This window comes from Cotesia glomerata, linkage group LG2, assembly GCF_020080835.1.
Source record: "Cotesia glomerata isolate CgM1 linkage group LG2, MPM_Cglom_v2.3, whole genome shotgun sequence".
Lineage (NCBI taxonomy): Eukaryota > Metazoa > Arthropoda > Insecta > Hymenoptera > Braconidae > Cotesia > Cotesia glomerata.
In genome coordinates, this window is record NC_058159.1 from 11,223,502 (window position 1) to 11,245,488 (window position 21,987).

The following is a 21,987-nucleotide window of genomic DNA, read 5'->3' on the forward strand; positions in this document are numbered from 1 at the left end:
ATCCAGAAATTATCTTGAAGACTTTAGTAAAGTTAGGTTTTTCTATTGAAACTGTTCATTGGTTTCATTCATATTTAACGAATAGAAGCCAATCAGTGTTAGATGATCAAGGATTACCAGTTGAATTTTTGCATACTACGTCTGGTGTGCCTCAAAGCTCAGTTCTTGGACCTATTTTGTTCCTCCTAGTCATGAATTCGGCAGCAAGAAGGTTAATGCATTGTAGTTATGGTCTATTCGCTGATGACGAATATATATATTTACATTTCTATGCCTATCAATTACAAGAGGCAGTAATACAGATGACTAGAGATGCCCAGAATGTTGCCGATTGGGCGAGAGAGAATGGCTTGGAATTAAACCTTCATAAAACGAAAGTTATGTTACTAGGTTCTAAAAGTAAAGTAGCTTCTCTCCAGCGTGCTGGCCTGCCACAAATTGTGATTGACGGCGTTGCTCTCCCCTATACTGAGTCAACAAAGTGTCTGGGTTTGCATCTAACTTCTGACTTATCTTGGAATCTCCATATCTCTAAAACAGTTAGCAAAATAAACTCTGCACTTTATAGTTTAAAATTACGCAAAAATATCTATACACCCAATATTAAAAAATTACTAGTCTCAGCAACAATATTGCCTCTAATTGATTATTGCTCTATAGTATTGTCAAATTCTACTCATGATAACGACCTGAAACTCCAACGGTCTTTAAATTCAGCTATCCGATTTATTTTTAATCTAAAGCGTGACGAACACATCACACCTTACAGACGTGAACTGGGCTGGCTCACTATAAAAAGTCGTCGTATTTACTATATGTCATGCTATTTTTATAAATTGTTAGATATAAGAAAACCTTGTTATCTGCGTGAACTATTCATTGAGGATCCTAATTTGCGAAGATCTGAAAGACTTGCAGCGAAAAGAAATAATATTAGTTTCGTAATGCCCTTTTTTTCGACCACACAATACGAATCGTCATTTATTGTAACTGCTATTCGATTGTGGGAGGAATTGCCAGCAAACATCATAGAGTCAACTAGTCTAGAGAGCTTTAAAAATAAAATATTTGATCATTTATTTAATCTGGACATTTAATTATAGTTGTTGTTTATTGTCTTTTATTAGCTAAATCGATAAATCTCTGTCATATTTCTTAATATCCGCAAAATCAAAATCAAAATTGTTTTATGTTTCTTCTAATATTCTTGTTATTTATTAGTTATTTTATTATTTTTTTCATAAATTTAATTTGATTAATTTTTAATTATATTTAACTTGTTTTTAATTATATTTGTATACATTAAGAATTTTTTGTAATCTTCTTGTATATGCATGTAAAAAATTGCCATCTGGTACTAACTTTGGCATAAATAAAGTATTCTATCTATCTATCTACTACAATTCAGATGGTTTACATAATTATTTAAATAATATTTACTACTATCGAATTCAGTTAATAGATTTTATCATAACTAGATAATAAACTCTACTATAAAATTTTCTCCGTGTAAATAAACTTTTTGATGAATATATATCTGATTGATGTTGAGCTTTTCCTGGTTTTGAGAAAAAAAATAATTTATAGTTTACTAATTTATAGTTTTTTCAGTTGGCGTTCGAGCAGTGAGTAATACGAGTAAGTCTACATCTTCACCAACAACAATAGTTGTATTTGTCAAATTGAATTGCTCTATTGCTGTTTCAATAATCAATACATCAGCATCATTATTAGCTTGTTTTACCAATATATTTTCAGCAGTAAACTTTTCTTTCAACATTGAAATGAACCGAGACTTGTTATGAGTATTTGTAAGAAATTTCTGTTGACTGGTTGGAACTGTCATAAGTTCATCAAATAAAATATCAGAAGATGAAGATTAGGGTGTCCGTTATTTACCAAGTTGGCTATTTCCACTTGGGTACCGTCAAAATTATTTCTGCTTGACCTAAAAAAAATTTTAGAAACAAAAAAAAATTTTTACGATGCCGTTTAATCCTGCCTAAATAACGATACTTTTTCCATTTAATTAACATGGGATTATTGCACTTTTCAGCAAATAATTTTTATTTCGCTCATTATACTCCCTAACTTACCAACAATACTCGATTCTGTTTCTATTATGATCCCTTTAGATGGAGAAATTTTTAAATTGGCGCCAAAAATTTATATCATAACCTTTGAAAAGGCCAAAATTTATTTTTATAGACTTTTCTGGTTATTTTACTTAAACTACTTACTAATTAATTTTTATTTTGAATTTTGTGTAAGATCTTTTATTTGAAACTGTCAATAATCATACAGGTTATAAATATAAATTTTAACATTCAAATCATTATTGATTTTATTTTAATACATATGTTAATTATTGAACTTTTATTTTTGTTGTCAGGCATTCCTTAGTAGCATTTGAAAATTCATTCTTATACTTTTTTATCACCTGGAGAAGATATTGTTTTTGATTCTCATCTTTAGCTACCATATTTATACATTCTTGAGCCAATTGTACAGCTCTCTCTCTCTCCGCTACATCATTAACAACTTTAATCTTGATAGCAATCTCTTATCCTTTTATATAATCATCATCAAGAAAAGTTAATGCTTCCCCACTAGACATTGATCCACCCGCGCTTGTCAAACGCAATGGCAAATAGTTTTCTGAAAGAAAATCAATTATGTTTTATTGTTAAATAAATGCACTTAATAGATAATTCAACGTAATGATTGAGTTCAAGTCTAATACCTGAATTTTCTCTTGATAATTCAGAATCGTTCAACTGGTGTTCTATATAACAAGATGCTGCTTTAATGTTTTTAGAGGTTAACACTTCGATGGACCGATTATCATTTACAACAAGTGGATTATCAGAAGTTGATACTTCAGTAGGGCGATCATGATCTTGTTTCTTTGAAATACAATATATATTGAATTTTAAGTCACATGAAAAAATATTTTCAAGTATTTTATGAACGTTTCATTTATTAATTGACTAATATTTTATTGATATTACCAGATAAATCAATTACATTTCCTCGTTGATTGTCCGAAAAATTCAGATGGAATTATCTTTCTGATCGTTGATCGATTAAAAAGTTTTTATATCATTGCAGTCCAGTTAAAAACATCTGCCATGAGCTCTGTCAAATAAACTTTATAATTTCACTGAAAACTCTTGCTCTTTTTGTTGGTTTGAGGACACACCTGCATTTTTATGCAGATTTCTGTATTCATCGTGCAATTTTTACAATTTTTAAATACATCGTTTGTCATCTAAAATAAAAATACGAGCAAATATCCAAAACTTTTTAACTTTTTCAATAGTTATTTTACATCCATCGCACACTGTTATTTTCACGTTTTTAGTATAATAAAATAGTAACCTTAAAGCTTGTTCATCAGTAGCTAATTTATTACTATTTATATCATCCGTAAGGTTTTCCAATAAAAACATCGGTTTTCGTAAATTTTTTTCTAAACTCATGATGAAAGTTCTTGATTTTCAATAGATTGGAGCTCTCGCGGTTAGAAAGATATTTTTAGTTGGATACCGATCAATTTTTCCACTTTCAATTCATTGCACTAATCACTTCAACCTTACAATTAAAAATTTAATATTATAACATAAATTAAGGATTGTTCCGTTTACTATCCAAAAATGAAATATTGTCGTTAAAAGAACCACAACAACGAGAATAGACAGTGAGTTAAAAATTAATTTATCGTTTTTATTTACTTTAACGACCGTATACGACAATATATCTAGTTGTTTTATTAAATTTGTGTTGGTAATAACCGTATTACCGTACTTAATTCCTTCACAGAATCACGGTGTAATCCGTACTTAATTCCTTCATAGAATCACTGTGTGACTTCAGATAATTTATTAATTAAAATTATTTTTTTGGAAGAAAAAAATAAGAAACTTTAAATGAAATACAAAATAAAAATTAATTAGTAAGTAGTTTAAGCAAAATAACGAGAAAAATCGATAAAAATAAATTTTGACCTTACAAAAGGTTTTGTGATGAATTTTTTGGGCCGATATGGAAATTTCTCCATCTAAAGAGATCATAACAGAAGCAGAATCGAGCATTGTTGGTAAGTTAAAAAGTATAATGAGTGAAATAAAAATTAGTTGCTAAAAAGTGCAAAAATCCCATGTTAATTAAATGGGAAAAGTATCGTTATTTAGGCAAAGTTAAGCGGCATCGTAAAAATTTTTTTTTGTTTCTAGAATTGATTTTAGGTCAAACAGAAATAATTTTGACGATACCTAAGTGGAAATAGCCAACTTGGTAAATAACGGACACCCTAATGAAGATGTTGCTAAAGTTCGACGACGTTGTTCTGCAGCTTTGATATTTCTCGCGCAATCATCATAGCCATCAAATACGACAGTAACTCTGGAACCAAAATGTCGACGTACATATTGAACGTATTTATCTAAGATAACTTTGAATGTTTCTTCGCTATCCCACACAACGCGTTGTAGTAAGTATCCTCCGTCAATGATGTATGTCGCATTAGTGTCGTTAACCCTTCGTTGGTCGCGCTATGAGCGAATCGCCGCCTAACAACTACTTAACCTATAGAGACTCGCTATAGTGTGAGCGAGAAACTAAAAAAAGCGCGACCAATGAAGGGTTAATATCAATATTTACCTTTTCAAAACAATCGTAAATGCTAGGCTTCTGTGTTTTACGCATCCCGATGTCATCAAATAACGATAATATTATAATATATAATATATAACAACTCTAGAGATGTATATACGTGGCGTACTCATGCATAATTATGACGATAACAACTTTTATAACTTTTTGAATCGTTATATCTCAGAAACGGTGGCTCGTAGGAAAAAAAGCATTAATACATTTTTTATAGATAATTTTATGATCTACAATTTTTGTTTGAAATACTTTTATGATAAAACTTACCGTTTTGCTGAAAATCGCGAAAAACTCATTTTTTTGACCTTTGACCTTGAATAAAATTTTTTCCATCCAGGGAAATGATGGGGAACTTTTAAATATTATTTATAATTATGTTTTGAACAATTTTACTGATTTTCAGCTTGTTGGGATTTTATGTACCTTCACTCTCATTTTTTGGTCTAGATTGACCGGACTACTATCACACTAAAATTAATAAAAATGGAAAATAGTATATTAAGCCTTTCTTTCTTTATTTTTAATTCTTATTGTTGTCAAAAAATTTCAATTTCTTGCTAATAGCATTATTTTACTAATAACATTACTAAAGTAAAAGACCTAGTTATTGACAATGGCAATTTTATTTTAATTAAAAAAAATAAATAAACTCTGATGAATTAATAAACATAATTTTTGAATTATAAATCCGAACAAAAACAGTTTCACTGTAAAAAAAATCGCGCCAAGTCCACGTTCATAAGACTATTAAGAAATAGTATATTACACACCTAGGGAAGTAAAGTAAGAAATGTCTCAGATCACATGTAATTGTTGGCCGAGGCGAAGCCGAGGTCAACAAACATGTGATCTGAGGCTTTCTTATTTACTTCCCGAGGAGTGTATACTATTTTTTTGTCCGACGAAGGCGGAAAGCGGCAACTTAGTTTAGCGCAGCGGGACGAAAGTTGCCACTTTCCGCCCGGAGGGCAAAAAAAAAAATTTTATTTCTTTACAAAAAGATATAAAATAAAAAATTAAAAAATCCAAGTAACCGATATGATTGTATATGATTTTCGGAAATTAAAAAAAATTTTGTTGTAAATTTAAAAATTAAGAAAAAAATTTTGGAACGTATTTAGTGTGCGTGGTTGCAAAATATTTTACTTTTAATGAAATTCGTAAAATCTATTTACTAGGACTTTAAAAAAATTGAAATACACAATGACGCACACCAAGTACGTTCCAAAATTTTTTTCTTAATTTTTAAATTTACAACAAAATTTTTTTTAATTTCCGAAAATCATATACAATCATATCGGTTACTTGGATTTTTTAATTTTTTATTTTATATCTTTTTGTAAAGAAATAAAAATTTTTTTTCTTAATAGTCTTATGAACGTGGACTTGGCGCGATTTTTTTACAGTGAAACTGTTTTTGTTCAGATTTCAGTATTTTTTGTAATTATAATAAAAATTTGCAATTGGTACCAACTTAAATCTCAAGTTGGCTGCATTTTTTATAGCAAACTATCCCCTTGAAGCTACAGTTTATGTAAAAATAATTGCAGCGCACCCTGGCGGGTGTAGATGCAAGCTGTGAAATTTATTTTTTTAACTGTAGTTTCCCATCTATTGGACTATTACCATGCATTCTCGAATTACTTAGTCTGTGGCATGTCACTTTTTATATCGAAAAAAAGTCAGGATCGAAATTTTTGAGCTTGCTATAGTTTGTTCTGATAAAATTTAATAATTTCAAGTAGATTGATTGTTATAATTGAATATAATTAATTAATATCAGTAAAATAAAGTATGAATTACTGTTATAATATAAAATTTAGGAACAAGAAGTACCGTAGAATTAAATAAAATTTTGCAACCTCGAAATACCGTTCTGCTTACAGTAAACACACTCGGTAGTCTGGCGCTCCGTTTACAATGGATTTGAACGGAACTTGGCGCCAGATTCTACCGAATCTGTGGATATCAGTAAAATAAAGTATGAATTACTGTTATAATATAAAATTTAGGAACAAGAAGTACCGTAGAATTAAATAAAATTTTGCAACCTCGAAATACCGTTCTGCTTACAGTAAACACACTCGGTAGTCTAGCGCTCCGTTTACAACGGATTTGAACGGAACTTGGCGCCAGATTCTACCGAATCTGTGGATTTTAAGATAATTGGTTTTTTGAGAACATTTTATTTTCTTAATTAAAATAAAATTGCAAGTGTCAAACAACTAGACCAGTGTAAATAACTGGGTCTTTTACCTTATTATAAAAATTGATAATAAGGAAAGAATGTATTGCTAAAATGAATTATAAATTTGAAATAATAACAAGTAATATAATATATTTTCTATTTAATTTAATTTTTTATTTCTTAATTGTTTTATTTGTTATTCATATTATAAATAGTAAAGATAAAAAACTTTAATTAAAATGCGGCGGTTACTTCTAATAACAATGATGCAATATTATATAATTTTTATCAGCTTTTGATGTAAAACTGAGTTGTTTAAAATTCAATAAATTATCATAGCTGATAATAGAACAGCCTGGCATCATATCTGTAACTTCATAAACATGTTCATGTTATCGGAATATCGTTCTAAGTCTTTGATAAATAAAAAATGAAGTATCATTTCGAGTAAAAATAAATTTAATAAGTCCAAACACTGGTTCATTATTATTTTCATTCGTACATAGCACCATATTCGGCTTATAAGTACTACCATTTTTAGTTACCCAATTAACCTTTTGTATAGTAGTATTTATAAAATTTGGTTGTTAATTCAAGCTGTCGTTGAATATTATTGGCAAATCACTCAATTTACAAGATGACGAAGGCCCTTCTTCAAAAACAGGAGCAATATTAATTGCATAAAGTTGGCTGGTAAATTTCAATTGATGTTTAGTAACAATTGTTTGAGCAATATTTTTTTTGCAGTTACTCACAGAAGCTGGCACTGTTGATTCTCTATGTTAGCCATCTAGTTCTTCCATATAGTTAAAAATTTAATCTGAGGACCTGTTTTTTTAATTAGTTTTTGAATTATTTCCTCGTTGAGGTTTTTAAATGCAATTTCATCCACTTCTTCATCTATAATAGAAAAAAATTATCCTTAATTTTTCACCTAAATGTCACTAATTAGAAATTTTTTATCAACCGCCTAATTTCATACAGGATTATTGGGCGGAGAATTTAGTTTTTTTAAAAGAGAGAGACAGAAGATAGGCATAGCCAAGCTTTCTGATTGGTCGTGATAAATAAATTGTTTTTTGTTTTTCGCAATCAAGTGAAGACAGCAGCTTGAAAAAAAAATAAAAATTGGATTGCTAATCCAATAAGAAAATATCAAAAATATGTCAAAAAAAAAAACATGCTGGTTTGCAGATGTCAAGCTGCTTGTAAACAAATACAAGTCTGTACTGCTCAGATAAATAAAGAAGAGAATTTGAAGCACAGTGATGTGACTGAAATGTTCAATGAAATTAGTTTAAGGAAGTCCTTTCGCTCCAGTTGAGTCACAACAATTATAGTAGTCAATATTCGATAAATTAAAATAAAAAACCTATAAAAATTCCTAAAATTAAAAAATAAATAGTATATGAGGCATTAATCGTTGAAATTTTGAAAACTAAAAAAAAAAAAATAGTTAAATACAAAAATTAATTTGACTTTTGTAAATCAGCTGTTAGTAACCTGTTCGTGATTTGGCAACGCTATATATCGGTTGTTGACATTTTCATTTGCATAATATAACCTTAACCATGTTTAAGTTTTTGCAGTCAGTGTAAATAAATTAATTAATTAAAAATGTTTAGTCACAAAACCATAATATTCTAATGTCTCATGGCAAGAATGCTAGTATTTTTTAATTATTGTTTTATTATTCAATTATAAAATATGAAAATTTCTTAACAGTGAATTAATTAATAAGTAAGTACTATGCGTGACATTAATTTATCCCTGTTCGTGTTACTTTTGTATTAAAGGAAATGTGTATTTTTGGACATTTGAATAAATGGATATGGAAATTTCTAAAAATGGACATTTGATTTTTTGGAAATAATAATAAAAGTACTTAAGTAAAATTAGACATTAATATAAATGGACATTAATGAAAAAGGAAATAATTATAAATGTACAACTGCACTTATGGCCAACTTAAAAAAATGAAATCCCTATTTTTGAAAATATCTCCAAATGGAAATAAAAGTATTTGGTAAAGAGTTCAAATGAACAAATTGATTAATGGACATTTTCTTAAATAGACATTTATAAAAATGGATAGTAATATAAAAAGACATCAGTAAAAATAGTTAAAAATACAAATGTACAATCGAATAAATGGAATAGTCATTTAATGAACATATGATTTTATGAACAATTGAAAAAATGGATATTTAAATTTTAGGAAAAGTGAATAAATGGACATTTGTATAAATGCCCATCAATAAAAATGAACTCTGTAAAAATGAACATTTAAATAAATGAACTTCAATAAAAAAAATACTTACTTAAATGGAAATTAGTAAAAATGGACATTCATAAAAATGTAAATTAGTAAAAATGGACATTCGTAAAAATGGAGATTTCTAAAAATGGATAAATGATTTTAATTTAATTATAAATAATTATGAAGTTGATAAATTATAAAATTAGGGTTTTTGGTGTGCGTAAAGGAAAAAAGATGTCAGAAGAGCTGGGAACTTGGCTACCAAGACATCTTCTTCGTAGGTTTTTTCCGAAAACGATAAAACATCAATCAGCTCATCAAACATTACACTTAAATGATGTCAGAAGAGCTGGAAACGCAGCTACCAAGACATCTTCTTCATCGGTTTTCTCGGAAAACGATAAAACATCAATTAGCTCATCAAACATTAAACTTAAATGATGTCAGAAGAGCTGGAAACACGGATACCAAGACATTTTTTTAACATCATTTAAGTGTAATATTTGATGAGCTAATTGATGTTTTATCGTTTTTCGAGAAAACCGATGAAGAAGATGTTTTGGTAGCCGCGTTTCCAGCTCTTCTGACATCATTTAAATGTAATGTTTGATGTGCTGATTGATGCTTTATCGTTTTCCGAAAAAACCTACGAAGAAGATGTCTTGGTAGCCAAGTTCCAAGCTCTTCTGACATCTTTTTAGTAGATTTCATAGAAATCTAACTATTGCATTTGTCCTCATGACGCAACTTTTGAAAAATTTTGCTATTTCCTGACTCAGTTCGTCAAGCTGGTTCAGAAAATGCCATTAGTTCAAAAGTTTATATATGTATGTATTTATATATATATATATATATATATACAATATAACGCGGCTTATCCGGACGATAGCGTCTCTAATTCATAATGGATCCGTTTCAAACTCAACATACTTCATTTTTAGACGATTACCAAGGCCAAGTTCAAAGATGAGCTTAATCGGTCAAGTAGTTCAGAAATTACAGAGTTTCAAAATTTTCAAAATCCTAAAAATTCATTTTTTGGCAGATTCTTTCGCGCATAACTTTTGAATGAAATAACTTATCGAATTTTTGTAAATTTCATTTTAAAGCCCATTAAACAAGCTTCAATTTTTATGTCATTTTATTTACCTAAACTTAAAATAACCTATTCGTCTGTAGGTTTTTAATGAAATTTTACTTTTGCAGTCGTTTTTCAATTATTTTGTCCAATATGTCTCATAAAAAATCTATTTTTTATAGTTTTTATACAATTTATATTGTGTTTATAAGTAACCTTTTATTATATTCGTGCGTCTGTCAATCTGTCATGACACAGATTTCCGCATCACCTTTGAGGTACTGTGTAAAACGACGCGTTCCCTTTTGTAACGGGTAAAATTCGTGATAAAAGGGATTTTAACCCCTTTTATTTATCTAAACAGTTAAATTAAACCGAGTCTAGTTTTCATGATCCGAAAGTCCTGGAATAGACCGTACTAGACAATATCAATAAAATCCCCGGCTCGAATTTAGAGCTCGCCGATGTCCAGGGTCAACAGGGGATTGTCCGAATAAATCAGAACTAAACGTAATAGAAGAAACAATAGAAATCGTTTATTTAGTAACAATAATTAAACATTGTGGTGAAAAGAACACCCTCCTATCACCTTTACAAAATGGTAGTCACACTCATTCGTCCAAAACCGCGCTTCCCGGTATTTTTCTGTTTTACCGACTGATGGTAAAACAGGAATCTGCTTACCGACTTTTTAGTTTGATCGTTTTCTGTTTTACCGACTGATGGTAAAACAGGAATCTGCTTACCGACTTTTTAGTATGATCGTTTTCTGTTTTACCGACCGTCTGGGAGTTTCCAAAATTCGCGTTATTCAATTCGCGGCACTAGTGGGTCAGTTTCCTACTCGGGATTTCCCCGGAGAAACGAGAGGATAGTCTCCAGCTCCCTTCTCCCGCGGTGCTGCCCCCCAGGTCCCCGAAGTCGAGGTATCTAGCCGACTTCCTCGACCTCCTAATCGCCGTTCCCAAAGATAGAGAGGATAGCCTCCAGCTCGATCCCTCCTACTCGACTATGATCACCTGCCGCACCCTGACAGAAGGTCGGAGTACGGGGAGTCCGTTGTACCCCTAAGAGATGAGCTCCACTTACCTTGGTACAGTCGTACTCTGGGTAACTTGAGGTCCTTAGCGTTTTTCCTTCTGGATAGCCTCCACAGGGAAAATCGTCTCAGTGGTACTCGACGTCTCTTCCGCGATAAATTTGGGACTTTATCATTTTTCCAAAAAGTCACTTGCAACGAAACGGAAGGATCGTTTTAGACACCTATCGCCAGGTTTGGAAGCTCGATAAACGTCAATTAATTCTAAGTTTTTAATTTTCACTTTGAAAATTAAATATCAAATGCATTCAATCAATTCAACAGATTACTTCAATTTTCAACAGAATACGTTTCCATACAAATTTTTGCCTGGGACTTAGAATAATTTTGGGCGTTCTTACAGCTATTCTACGGCGCACTAAAATAATTTACACAGCGTTCTCCAGGCCAATTCTTATGATTTTGGATTCTCCAAAATTCGAGCCTATCCGGGCGGACATTTAGCGCATACCAAAATTAAACATAAATAATCATTACTTAACAATAATTATAATAAACAATCCTCGTTGTGCCCAAAAAAAACGAAACGCCCGAGGCAAAATAATTTTCCCTCATCGGATTTTATCGGCAAAATTCCGAATTCCGTATCAGTTTATACCAATATATGGTCTTTAATTAAACAATTAAAAAAAATGACAAAAGATATAAATAAACAATAAAATTTCGGCTCTTTAATGCCCTCTCGTGCCGGCTTAGCCGGCAGAATATACCCAATTCGCCGGGTGCGTCACACAAATAACAAAAATAATAAAACATACTTTAAACAAAATTAACTAACGAAACACATTAAATAATACATATAATAATTAACTAAAATCTGGATATAGTGTTGGGTTCCTGGGGTCGCCACGATGGTATCTATGTTGTATCAATGTTGCACTTTCTTTTACATGGCGGGTCCCCAGTAGGCCTATACCATGGCAAAATGACTAATACAATCCAAGAGTTTTTATTATTGTCGTGTTTATTAGTAATTTGGTTTATTATCAAATTTTATTTCATTAAGGTTAAATTTGATTATTTTTCATTTTCAACAGTATGGAATAGAATTTATTTTTTTTGCTCTCTTAGCCGAAAGTACGCTCTTCCTGGACGCACTTTATTCCAGGCAGAGAAAATTATATGGCAAGTTTTTTACGAATGATAGTTAAGCATATTTTCTTGGCGGCAGCACAGAACCTCGCTTTTTAGTAGATTTCATATTTTCGTACTTTCGTGGTACGACCGGCCTATACAGCGAATTTCAAATGTATATAACAGTCACAACTTTGTCTGTAGGTAACATGTCAGCGCATAAACTTACCAAAAAATGTCAAATAAATAATAAAAATAATTTCTAACTAGATTATTGTTAATGAACTATTTAATAACAATACTGCACAAATAATTTACATAAAAATTTTAGAAAATAAAATTTAAAAGTTTTCTTAGATTTTATTTGCTTCCGTTTATATTTTGACAGCTAGTAAAGCGATGTTTATAAAATAATCTATGTACTCTTCAAGCATCTAATAATTTAATGTCAATCTTTCTTAGCCGTCTAATAATTAAAAACTAATTTTTAATAAACTAAAAAAAAATTAATTCTGTTATAAAATAGAATTTAAATATTTGTGACAAGTTCTGTGCATGTTACCGATCTTAATCAGAGCGTTTGTTAGTAAATTCTAAAATAACTTATTTTTTTTTTATTTATTATTTTTTACTTTTTTTTTTTTTGCCTGCCCCGACCAGTAAAACCTCGGGGTTAATATTAAATATTATGAAATTTAATACTTCATAATAATATTATTCTATTACTCCAATTAATGAATAAATGAATTATGTTATTATTATATATAATTAATAAATAAATAAATTATTAATATTTATAATTAAAATTTGCTTTATGTGAAATCTACTTCCATTTCGGCTGCCGAATGGCCTTTTTTTTTCCTTTACGTACACCAAAAACCCTAATTTTATAATTTATCAACTTCATAATTTAATTTATAATTAAATTTAAATCATTTATCCATTTTTAGAAATCTCCATTTTTACGAATGTCTATTTTTACTAATTTACATTTTTATGAATGTCCATTTTTACTAATTTCCATTTAAGTAAGTATTTTTAACTTCCCGCTAAGAAAATTGAAGATTTTGAAAAATCGGGAAGTTATTGTTTTCACCCCGTTTTGCAAAAATCGAGTTTTTATCAGATCTCGACGTTTGAAGGTCACAGGAAGCTTCCCTGACTATCCCCGGGAGGTTGACACGGTGTCTGTATGTATGTATGTGTGTTCGTGTGTGTGTGTGTGTGTGTGTGTGTGTGTGTGTGTGTGTGTGTGTGTGTGTGTGTGTGTGTGTGTGTGTGTGTGTGTGTGTGTGTGTGTGTGTGTGTGTGTGTGTGTGAAAGTATGTGAACCGCTTATAACTTTTGAACGGCTTGACCGATTTCATCGCGGTTGGTGCCATTCAAAAGAACTTGACCAAACTTAGATTTTGAAAACTATTTGGACCGATTCAGATCAATAGATTTTGAGAAATCTTCAAAAAACTGAAAAAAAAATTTTTTTTAAATGTGGTTTTTTTGGAATAACTTTTAAACGGCTTTATGGTTCAATTCCAAAAACTAATCAGCTCTTAACCTCGAAAAACCACGTCGATCGCCACCAGTCCGGTCAAAATCGGTTGATTCGTTCGAGAGATATCGTGAACGAAAGAAAACTGAAAAAAGTGTTTTTTCGGAATAACTCCAAAATTCCTAGCGCGATCAATTCAAGCTTAAAGGTTTTTCATGAGGCTTCAAAAACTATGTCGAATGCTGCCAACTGCGTGAAAATCAGTTTATTCATTCAAAAGTTATTGCGGTTTAAAAATTCAAAAAATAGTGTCTTATCAAATCTCTATCAGACTTTTGAGCTCGAAGAGCTCAAAAGCATAGGAAAGCAATCTCTTTGAGCTCGGAGAGCTCAAAACAACCCATAAATTGTATTTTTAAGCTCGAAGAGCTCAAAAACATCATTGGTGCAATTTTAAGCGCCTAAGTATGGAATTAGCGGGAAGTTGCAGGGATGGCCTTCAGGGTCAACCGTTTTCCTAATTTTTTTATCGAAGTTCATTTATTTAAATGTTCATTTTTATAAATTGTTGAATATAGGTAAACCTAGCTACTTACGAGAACTATTTATTGAAGATATTGATACTAGACATTCTGTAAGACTTGCAGCAAAAAAGAATTATGTAAATTTCAAGTTACCTAAATTTACGACAGCTATTTATGAGTTATCATTTGTAGTTACTTGCATTCGTCTTTGGGAAGATTTACCAATCGATATGATAAATGCTCCCAGTATAGAAATTTTTAAAAATAAGCTTTATGATTACCTTTTTAATCTAGACATCTAAATCCAAACTAAATTTTCAGTTAAATCTCTAAAATTATTAAAATCAGTAAAATCTATTAAATCACTAAAATTATTAAAATTAAAATCTTTAAAATCATAATCATAAATATTGTAATCTATTAGTTCTAATTTTCACTTAAACAGTTTCTTCAAAATTAGCATATAAGCAATATTACCTTTACTAATATTTTATTATGTATAATTATAAATAAGTTCTAATTATTATGTTTAAATTAAAAATTTAAAAATGTATTGTATTCACAAAATGTATATTTTTCTTTTGCCATCTGAAGGCCAGTGAAGGCTTTGGCATAAATCAATAAATTCAATTCAATTTTTACAGAGTTCATTTTTATTGATGGGCATTTATACAAATGTCCATTTATTCACTTTTCCTAAAATCATATGTTCATTAAATGACTATTCCATTTATTCGATTGTACATTTGTATTTTTAACTATTTTTACTGATGTCTTTTTATATTACTATCCATTTTTATAAATGTCTATTTAAGAAAATGTCCATTAATCAATTTGTTCATTTGAACTCTTTACCAAATACTTTTATTTCCATTTGGAGATATTTTCAAAAATAGGGATTTCATTTTTTTAAGTTGGCCATAAGTGCAGTTGTACATTTATAATTATTTCCTTTTTCATTAATGTCCATTTATATTAATGTCTAATTTTACTTAAGTACTTTTATTATTATTTCCAAAAAATCAAATGTCCATTTTTAGAAATTTCCATATCCATTTATTCAAATGTCCAAAAATACACATTTCCTTTAATACAAAAGTAACACGAACAGGGATAAATTAATGTCGCGCATAGTATGTATAAAAAACATAAGTGCGTTAAAGTTTAGTTTGAATTTATTGAATGGTCTGAAGTTCGCGCGCTACGCAACGTTGCCAAATGTTCTGACGCCATTTAAATGTAGGTTACTCAAAAATTTTCTGTGATTTTATAATTATAATTTCTCCATAAATTCTACGGCAACCTATATATTTTATTGCAAAAAATGAAACCTGAATATTTCGAAAACCTTATTTTGAGTTTTTTTTTACCCCATCTAATCGGTGGTTAATCCCATAATTCGAGAAAGTTGTTAAGGTCTGACTTTCTCGTAAGACTCGGAAAAAATACTAACATTTTTAGAAAATTTTGTTTTAAAAATTTGCACGTCGAAGAATAAATTAAACTTGACTAGTAGATAAATAAGGACTTTAACTATTAGATAAAACTTAATTTTATGCATAATCTAATATTTTTTATTTAACATTGATTCCGAAAGGACCTCCTTAAAGTGAACAGTGAACAAGCTGGCAATTTCACTGGAGATCGCGTAAAGGAATTGCTCCGATCACACTGGTAATTTTGCTGGAGATCGCACTGACGGTCTTTTTGGAGGTCTCGCTAGAACTCTTGCTGACGGTCTCGCTGGAGATCACACTGACGGTCTTTCTGGAGGTCTCGCTGACGGTCTCGCTAGAGATCACGCTAACGGTCTCTGAAGGTCTCGCTGGAGATCACGCTGACGGTCTCTGAAGGTCTCGCTGGAGATCACGCTGACGGTCTTTCTGAAGGTCTCGCTCAAGATGACGCTGACGGTCTTGCTGGAGATCACACTGATGGCAGTCTTTCTGGAGACCACGCTGACGGTCTCGCTGAAAATCACGCTGACGGTATTGCTGGTGTTTTCATGATTAGTGTAATATGGTAAGCAAACTAACCCGCATAACGTTCAGCGAGATGAACAGCAAAAGAGTCAGTTAATGGCCATTTGAAGTCATTAGTTAAATAAGTATTCAAATCAGTAGTTTAGTTAAATTTCCAGCGAGACCATCAGCGTGATCTCCAATGAGACCGTCAGCGTGATCTCTAGCGAGACCTCCAGAAAGACCGTCAGTGTGATCTCCAGCGAGACCGTCAGCGTGATCTCGAGCGAGACATTCAGAAAGACCGTCAGCGTGATCTTCAGCGAGACCTCCAGAAAGACCGTCAACGTGATCTCCAGTGAGACCTTCAAAAAGACCGTTAGCGTGATCTCCAGCGAGACCATCAGCGCGATCACTAGCAAAATCACCAGCGAGACTGAAACGGGTGTTTTGTTTCCCTTGTCACTGGTGTTAAGAAGAATCACGTCCAGTGTGGCCATTGCCTTGAGAAGTGCTTTTCCACGTGTATTAGTGAACTTGCTGCCCCAGTCTGCTGCCCAGGAATCGAAGTCACCAGCTATTGTCACGGGAAAGTGTTTCCTTGCGTCCTCAGTTAGCTGATCAAAGAAGTCTTCAAACTGTTTATTAGAGAGACTAGGTGGTGCATAGCAACTGTAGAAGCGGAGGCCATCTACCCATGCTGCTACGAAGCCGGCTTCTTTATTGTTGACTGTTCTCTGAAAAGGACATTTACCGCAGGACCAGATGACGGCTTTGTTAGTGCTGTCGGATTCCCAGGGTTGGTTACTCAGGTGTCTATAAGGCTCACTTATAAGTGCTACGTCTACCTCTAATTTGCGCACAGTTTGCATGAGCAGGTCATGCGCAACCTCACAATGATTGAGGTTGACCTGCAATATCTTCATGTTCTTGGCTTCGTTATCTTCTGGAGCGCTTCTTGGAAGACGGGGCATCTGTTCGTGCCTGCATGGTGAGCCGCCTTTTCTACGCCGTGCTGTTCAACACACAGTGCACATTTAGCTGGATTTTTACAATCAACAATTTTGTGTCCTTCTTTTCCGCACCTTATGCAGTGCTTAGACCGGTCGACTTCGCTTTTGCACTGAGATCCGAAGTGCCCAAAGTGCCAGCATTTGAAGCATTGTATGGGTCTCTTCGTTGCTCTTATTCGGCAATTGACCCAGCCGATCCTTATTTTGCAGTTTCCCTCCAGTAACTTTTTTGCTGCAGCTGCTGGTAGTAACACTGTGGCTGTCTGCGTACCCTTAAAGGCTTTACGGATTTTGATTGCCTCTAGTGGGATTTCACAACTTTCTCCAGCTTCCCTTTTTAGAGCGGTCTGAATATGCTCTTTCGTCGTGTCGTCATCGAAATCTCGGATCTCGATGGTCTCCTGTGGTCCTTTGCAGATCACTTTGGCCTCCTCCTTAAGGATGTCTCCGATCGTCTTTTGGAGGGCTTGGCCTTTGTCAGTGCTCTTCCTCGAAATCGTAATCAACAAGTCGCCACTTCTTGTCTTGTTGATCTTATCTACCGTTGAACGAACCTGCTCATCTGGGATGTCCTGCTTTATGCGACGCAGAATCACGGCATACTTTGTTTTCTCGGCCGGGCGGATGATCAGTGCGTCGGGTCTGATCCATTTGCGTGGTTTTTTCCGCTTAGGATCTGGCCTGGGCTCCTTCGGCGGCTGCTTTGAGAGTTGCTCTTTAGCTAGCTTCCTCTTCTCCTTCTTAGACTATACTTTTTCCCAATCAGTCGCCTTCTTAAGTTCGTCGCCCTGCCCTGCCAGTCGTTAGAGAGGGCTTTTTTTCAAGTCCTTCTTCTTTGTGACTTTGTCGGTTGGCTCTGGCGAATTTCGGTCCTTTCTCTTTCCAGGCCTTGTGTTAGTTTCACCCTTGTCCTCAGCAGCAGATTCGCCGTCATTCTTGAATCTTCCAAGAGCATTGACTACACCGGTTGTCTTGGTCTTTATCTCCTTGTGGATATTGACCTTAGTTTGGACAAACTCTTGCAGCTCAATGGTCAGCTTTTCAAGGCGCTCCAGCGCTTGCGTTCTCTTCATTTCAGCGCTTGCTTCAATCGCTGCTTGTTGGGCATGAAGCCTGTTTCCACTCTTGTTTGCTTCCTGTAAATTACTCATACTTTTTGATTTACCAGCGCATCGTACGAAGTGGAGCGGGTTGTCATAACTAGGAACGGGTGTACCCTCGGAGATAGTACTCCTACCCCAGTTCCCTGAGGCCTAACCGACACTTAGCCAGTCCCGGAATACACGGACGGACTAGACTCACTCGGGGCGGTGAAGATTCCGATCTCTAACACTCACTGTGTACTTCCTGATCAAGGCCCGAAGTGGCTGGCTCCTGATCCGCTACTGCAACACACCTTGGCAGAGCAAGCTCACATCAGCCGTAGCCTGCATCGTCGGAAATAATCGACACGGGTTCCGGACACTCCCAGTGAGTTACAGCAGGGAACGATCGTCTTGCTAGGTCAGTTAATGTGACCAACCTATTAAAGGGGGGGGGGGAGTTTTGTCCACGGGAGCGTATTTTATTTGGCTCCTACCCTCTGTACCTTATCAACTAAGAGACCTAGTGTCATCCAAGGACAGCGAGCGTTCTTCCTGCTGCTGCAGTGTGTGTGTGTGTGTGTGTGTGTGTGTGTGTGTGTGTGTGTATGTATGTGTGTGTGTGTGATTTCATCGCGGTTAGGTCCATTCGAAGGGGCTTGAACAAACTTAGATTTTTAATACAACTTGGACCGCTTCAAACCGGTAGATTTTCAAAAATCTAAAAAAAACTACAAAAAAAAATTTTTTTAAATGTGGTTCTTTTGGAATATCTTTTAATTGGCTTTACCGATCGATTCCAAAAATTAATCAGCTCTTAACCTTGAAAAACCACGTCGATCGCCGCTGGTCCGATCAAAATCGGTTGATTCGTTCGATAGATATCGTGAACGAAAGAATACCGAAAAAAGTGTTTTTCGGAATTCCTTCGAAATTCCTAGTTCGATTAATTCAAGCTTAAAGGTTTTTCATGAGGCTTCAAAAACTATGTCGAATGCTGCCAACCGCGTGGAAATCGATTCAGTCATTCAAAAAATGCGGTTTAAAAATTTAAAAATTAGTGTTTTATTAAATCTCCATCCGACTTCTGAGCTTGGAGACCCATACAGGACAATACGACAAGTAGTCGTATAAAATAAGTAGTTGTTAGTTGAAATTATAAAAAAGGAATTTTTTAATTTCAATAATTTATTTCAATTTTGATGTAGAGCTAACGCAAATTTAGACGACTTAACTCTTAATTTAGACCTAACTTTCGCTAATTATAGAAATAAAGTGAAAATCGCATTTATCCCAACCGAGATTTGAACCTGAGCCGCTCGCTTGCCAGACCGACCACTAACCCCTACGCCGTACGACCGATAAGTTAACGCATATCTCACTATTCATATAAGCTAAATCTATATGGTGACAGAGTGTGACGGTTTATTATTTATATAATTTATGTTATTTAATATTGTGTTTTGATGAAAATTATCTATTTTTTACAAATGTTTATTAATTTAAAAAAAAAGCAAAAGTCAAGTCCCTGATAAAAAAAAAGTATTGAGACAAAGAAAAAAGTATTGAAAAGTATTGGTTTTCTAGTCAATCCAATACTTTTCAATACTTTTTTCTTTGTCTCAATACTTTTTTTTATTCAGGGGTTCTTAGACAAGATTCAAGATTCAAGATTCCTTGGACAATTAGCTGGTAAGATCCTTAAAATAAGCGAAATCCTTTAATTAGTTCAAAAATAGTAGCTTTTCAAAATGATCAAAATATTAAAAATTACGTTTTTGGTGACTTCATTTATGTATATATAGAGTTCAATTGAACCATTTTCAGGCAATGTGTAATACAACCTACTTATGTATGTTATTTGTTTAGTTATGTATCTTAGTCTTTTATAAGTTATGAAAAAATTGTACTATACTGTTAAGTTTACTCATGTTTTTTGAAATATTCGACAGACCTTTAACAAAGACGTAATAAAACTTAAAATTCGGAAATTTATGACAGTCAAACTCAAGTAGTTACCATTGTCAAATAATCCCTTTAATGACTTAGACTAACCTTCGACACAAACGGACAAATTTTACAACCCATCTGTTTATCAGATGGCAACCAGACTTTTTCCAACTTAGCAATCTTCTCACACTTAGTTTAAACAACCCTTCTTTAAATAAATAATACCCTCGCCAGAATCCTTTCATTTAACAACAATTCCCCAACTCCAGTTATTTTCCACCAACTAAAAACGGAAATACCCTTCCCAAAACTGCACTCTCTGACTGACGATAGTTTGACTAAAAATCGAACAAGACAGTTACTGATAAAACCTCTGACCACGCTCGCCGAGCGCCTTATACCTGACCTTTACCGACTTTAAAAGTATAGTCAGTTCTCAATTTAATAAATCATTACAAAAACGAAATATTTGTGATCTTTTTAATTAAAAATCTCAAAATTCTTGTTAAATTATTACCAAATTAATTTGCAAGAAACATTATTTTATCAAGAATTCTCAACAGATTCTAATGAAATTCGGTACACATATTTCTCGGACAAAAAAGATGAAAATAGTTTCTTTTCTAGTTAATTATACTTTTTTTTTTTTTTTTTTTTTTTTTTTAAGAAATCTGCCTTCCATCTCGGCTGTGGCCGAATAGGCTTTTTAGTAGATTTCATAGAAATCTAACTATTGCATTGGTCCTCATGACGGAACTTCTAAAAAATATTGCTATATTTCGACTCAGCTTGTCAAGCGGATTTTTAAAATGCATATGGTTCAAAAGTTTATATATGTTTATATATATAAGTTCTGTTTTTTGTAACATTTTCTGTTTTCTTCTGGTGTATCTCTTGTTAGCATCCAGCAAAAATCTGACGTCATGTTGACATTCTAATTTACTCGATACCAACGCTTCATTTCACTTAAGTCTTGATAAAATCGTATTCCTTGTTCCTCGCTGTAGTCTTCAAGATTTTCAGGAAAGTGGTCGACGTGAAAATCCATGAAGTGTAGTTTGAGGTTTATTAATTAACCTAAGAAAAGGAACCCACTGCGTAAGTCATTTGAAGATAAAAAAATTCGATACAAATGAACGACAGTCTGAAATTCGAAAATATGGTTTCGTACCTCCTTCTTACATGCTATTTTTTAAAGATTTAAAAATTTTTCAATTCTAAGATCATATTCCATCTATAAAAATGCACCCAAGTCATTAACAATCGTGTTTAATAGATTTTTTTCTCATATTCATAACTGTAATTTTCCCGATTTTTTTGGTTTTTTGAGATTTTTTTTTTTTTTATTTTAAAACGTTAAAGGAACAAGATTTCAGATTCAAATTTAGTGAAACAAAGTACATACAAATCATACTCAATCTTAATCCAAAAAATTTTTTTTATCTCAATAATTTCGATTTTTCATGATTTATTGCAATTTTTTTGGATTTTTTGTTATTTTTTCAAATTTTGACGGCTCAACGGGCTAATTTACGTTCAGATTCAGATTCAGTGAATTGAAATACATAAAAATCATACTTGATTTGACTCCACAAAAT

General features: G+C 32.7%; 2 long non-coding RNA genes across 2 annotated transcripts; both read right to left on the reverse strand.

Moving 5' to 3' along the window:
- Positions 1-1,277: 1,277 nt before the first annotated feature.
- Positions 1,278-21,365, reverse strand: LOC123259285. Its single transcript, XR_006508206.1, has 5 exons — positions 21,356-21,365; positions 16,110-16,114; positions 4,577-4,587; positions 1,488-1,491; positions 1,278-1,397 (listed from the first exon to the last, which is right to left on the reverse strand). It is a non-coding gene; the product is annotated as an uncharacterized LOC123259285 (long non-coding RNA).
- Positions 2,362-3,102, reverse strand: LOC123259283. The gene is made up of 3 exons (XR_006508205.1): positions 3,012-3,102; positions 2,744-2,906; positions 2,362-2,658 (listed from the first exon to the last, which is right to left on the reverse strand). It is a non-coding gene; the product is annotated as an uncharacterized LOC123259283 (long non-coding RNA).
- Positions 21,366-21,987: the final 622 nt, after the last annotated feature.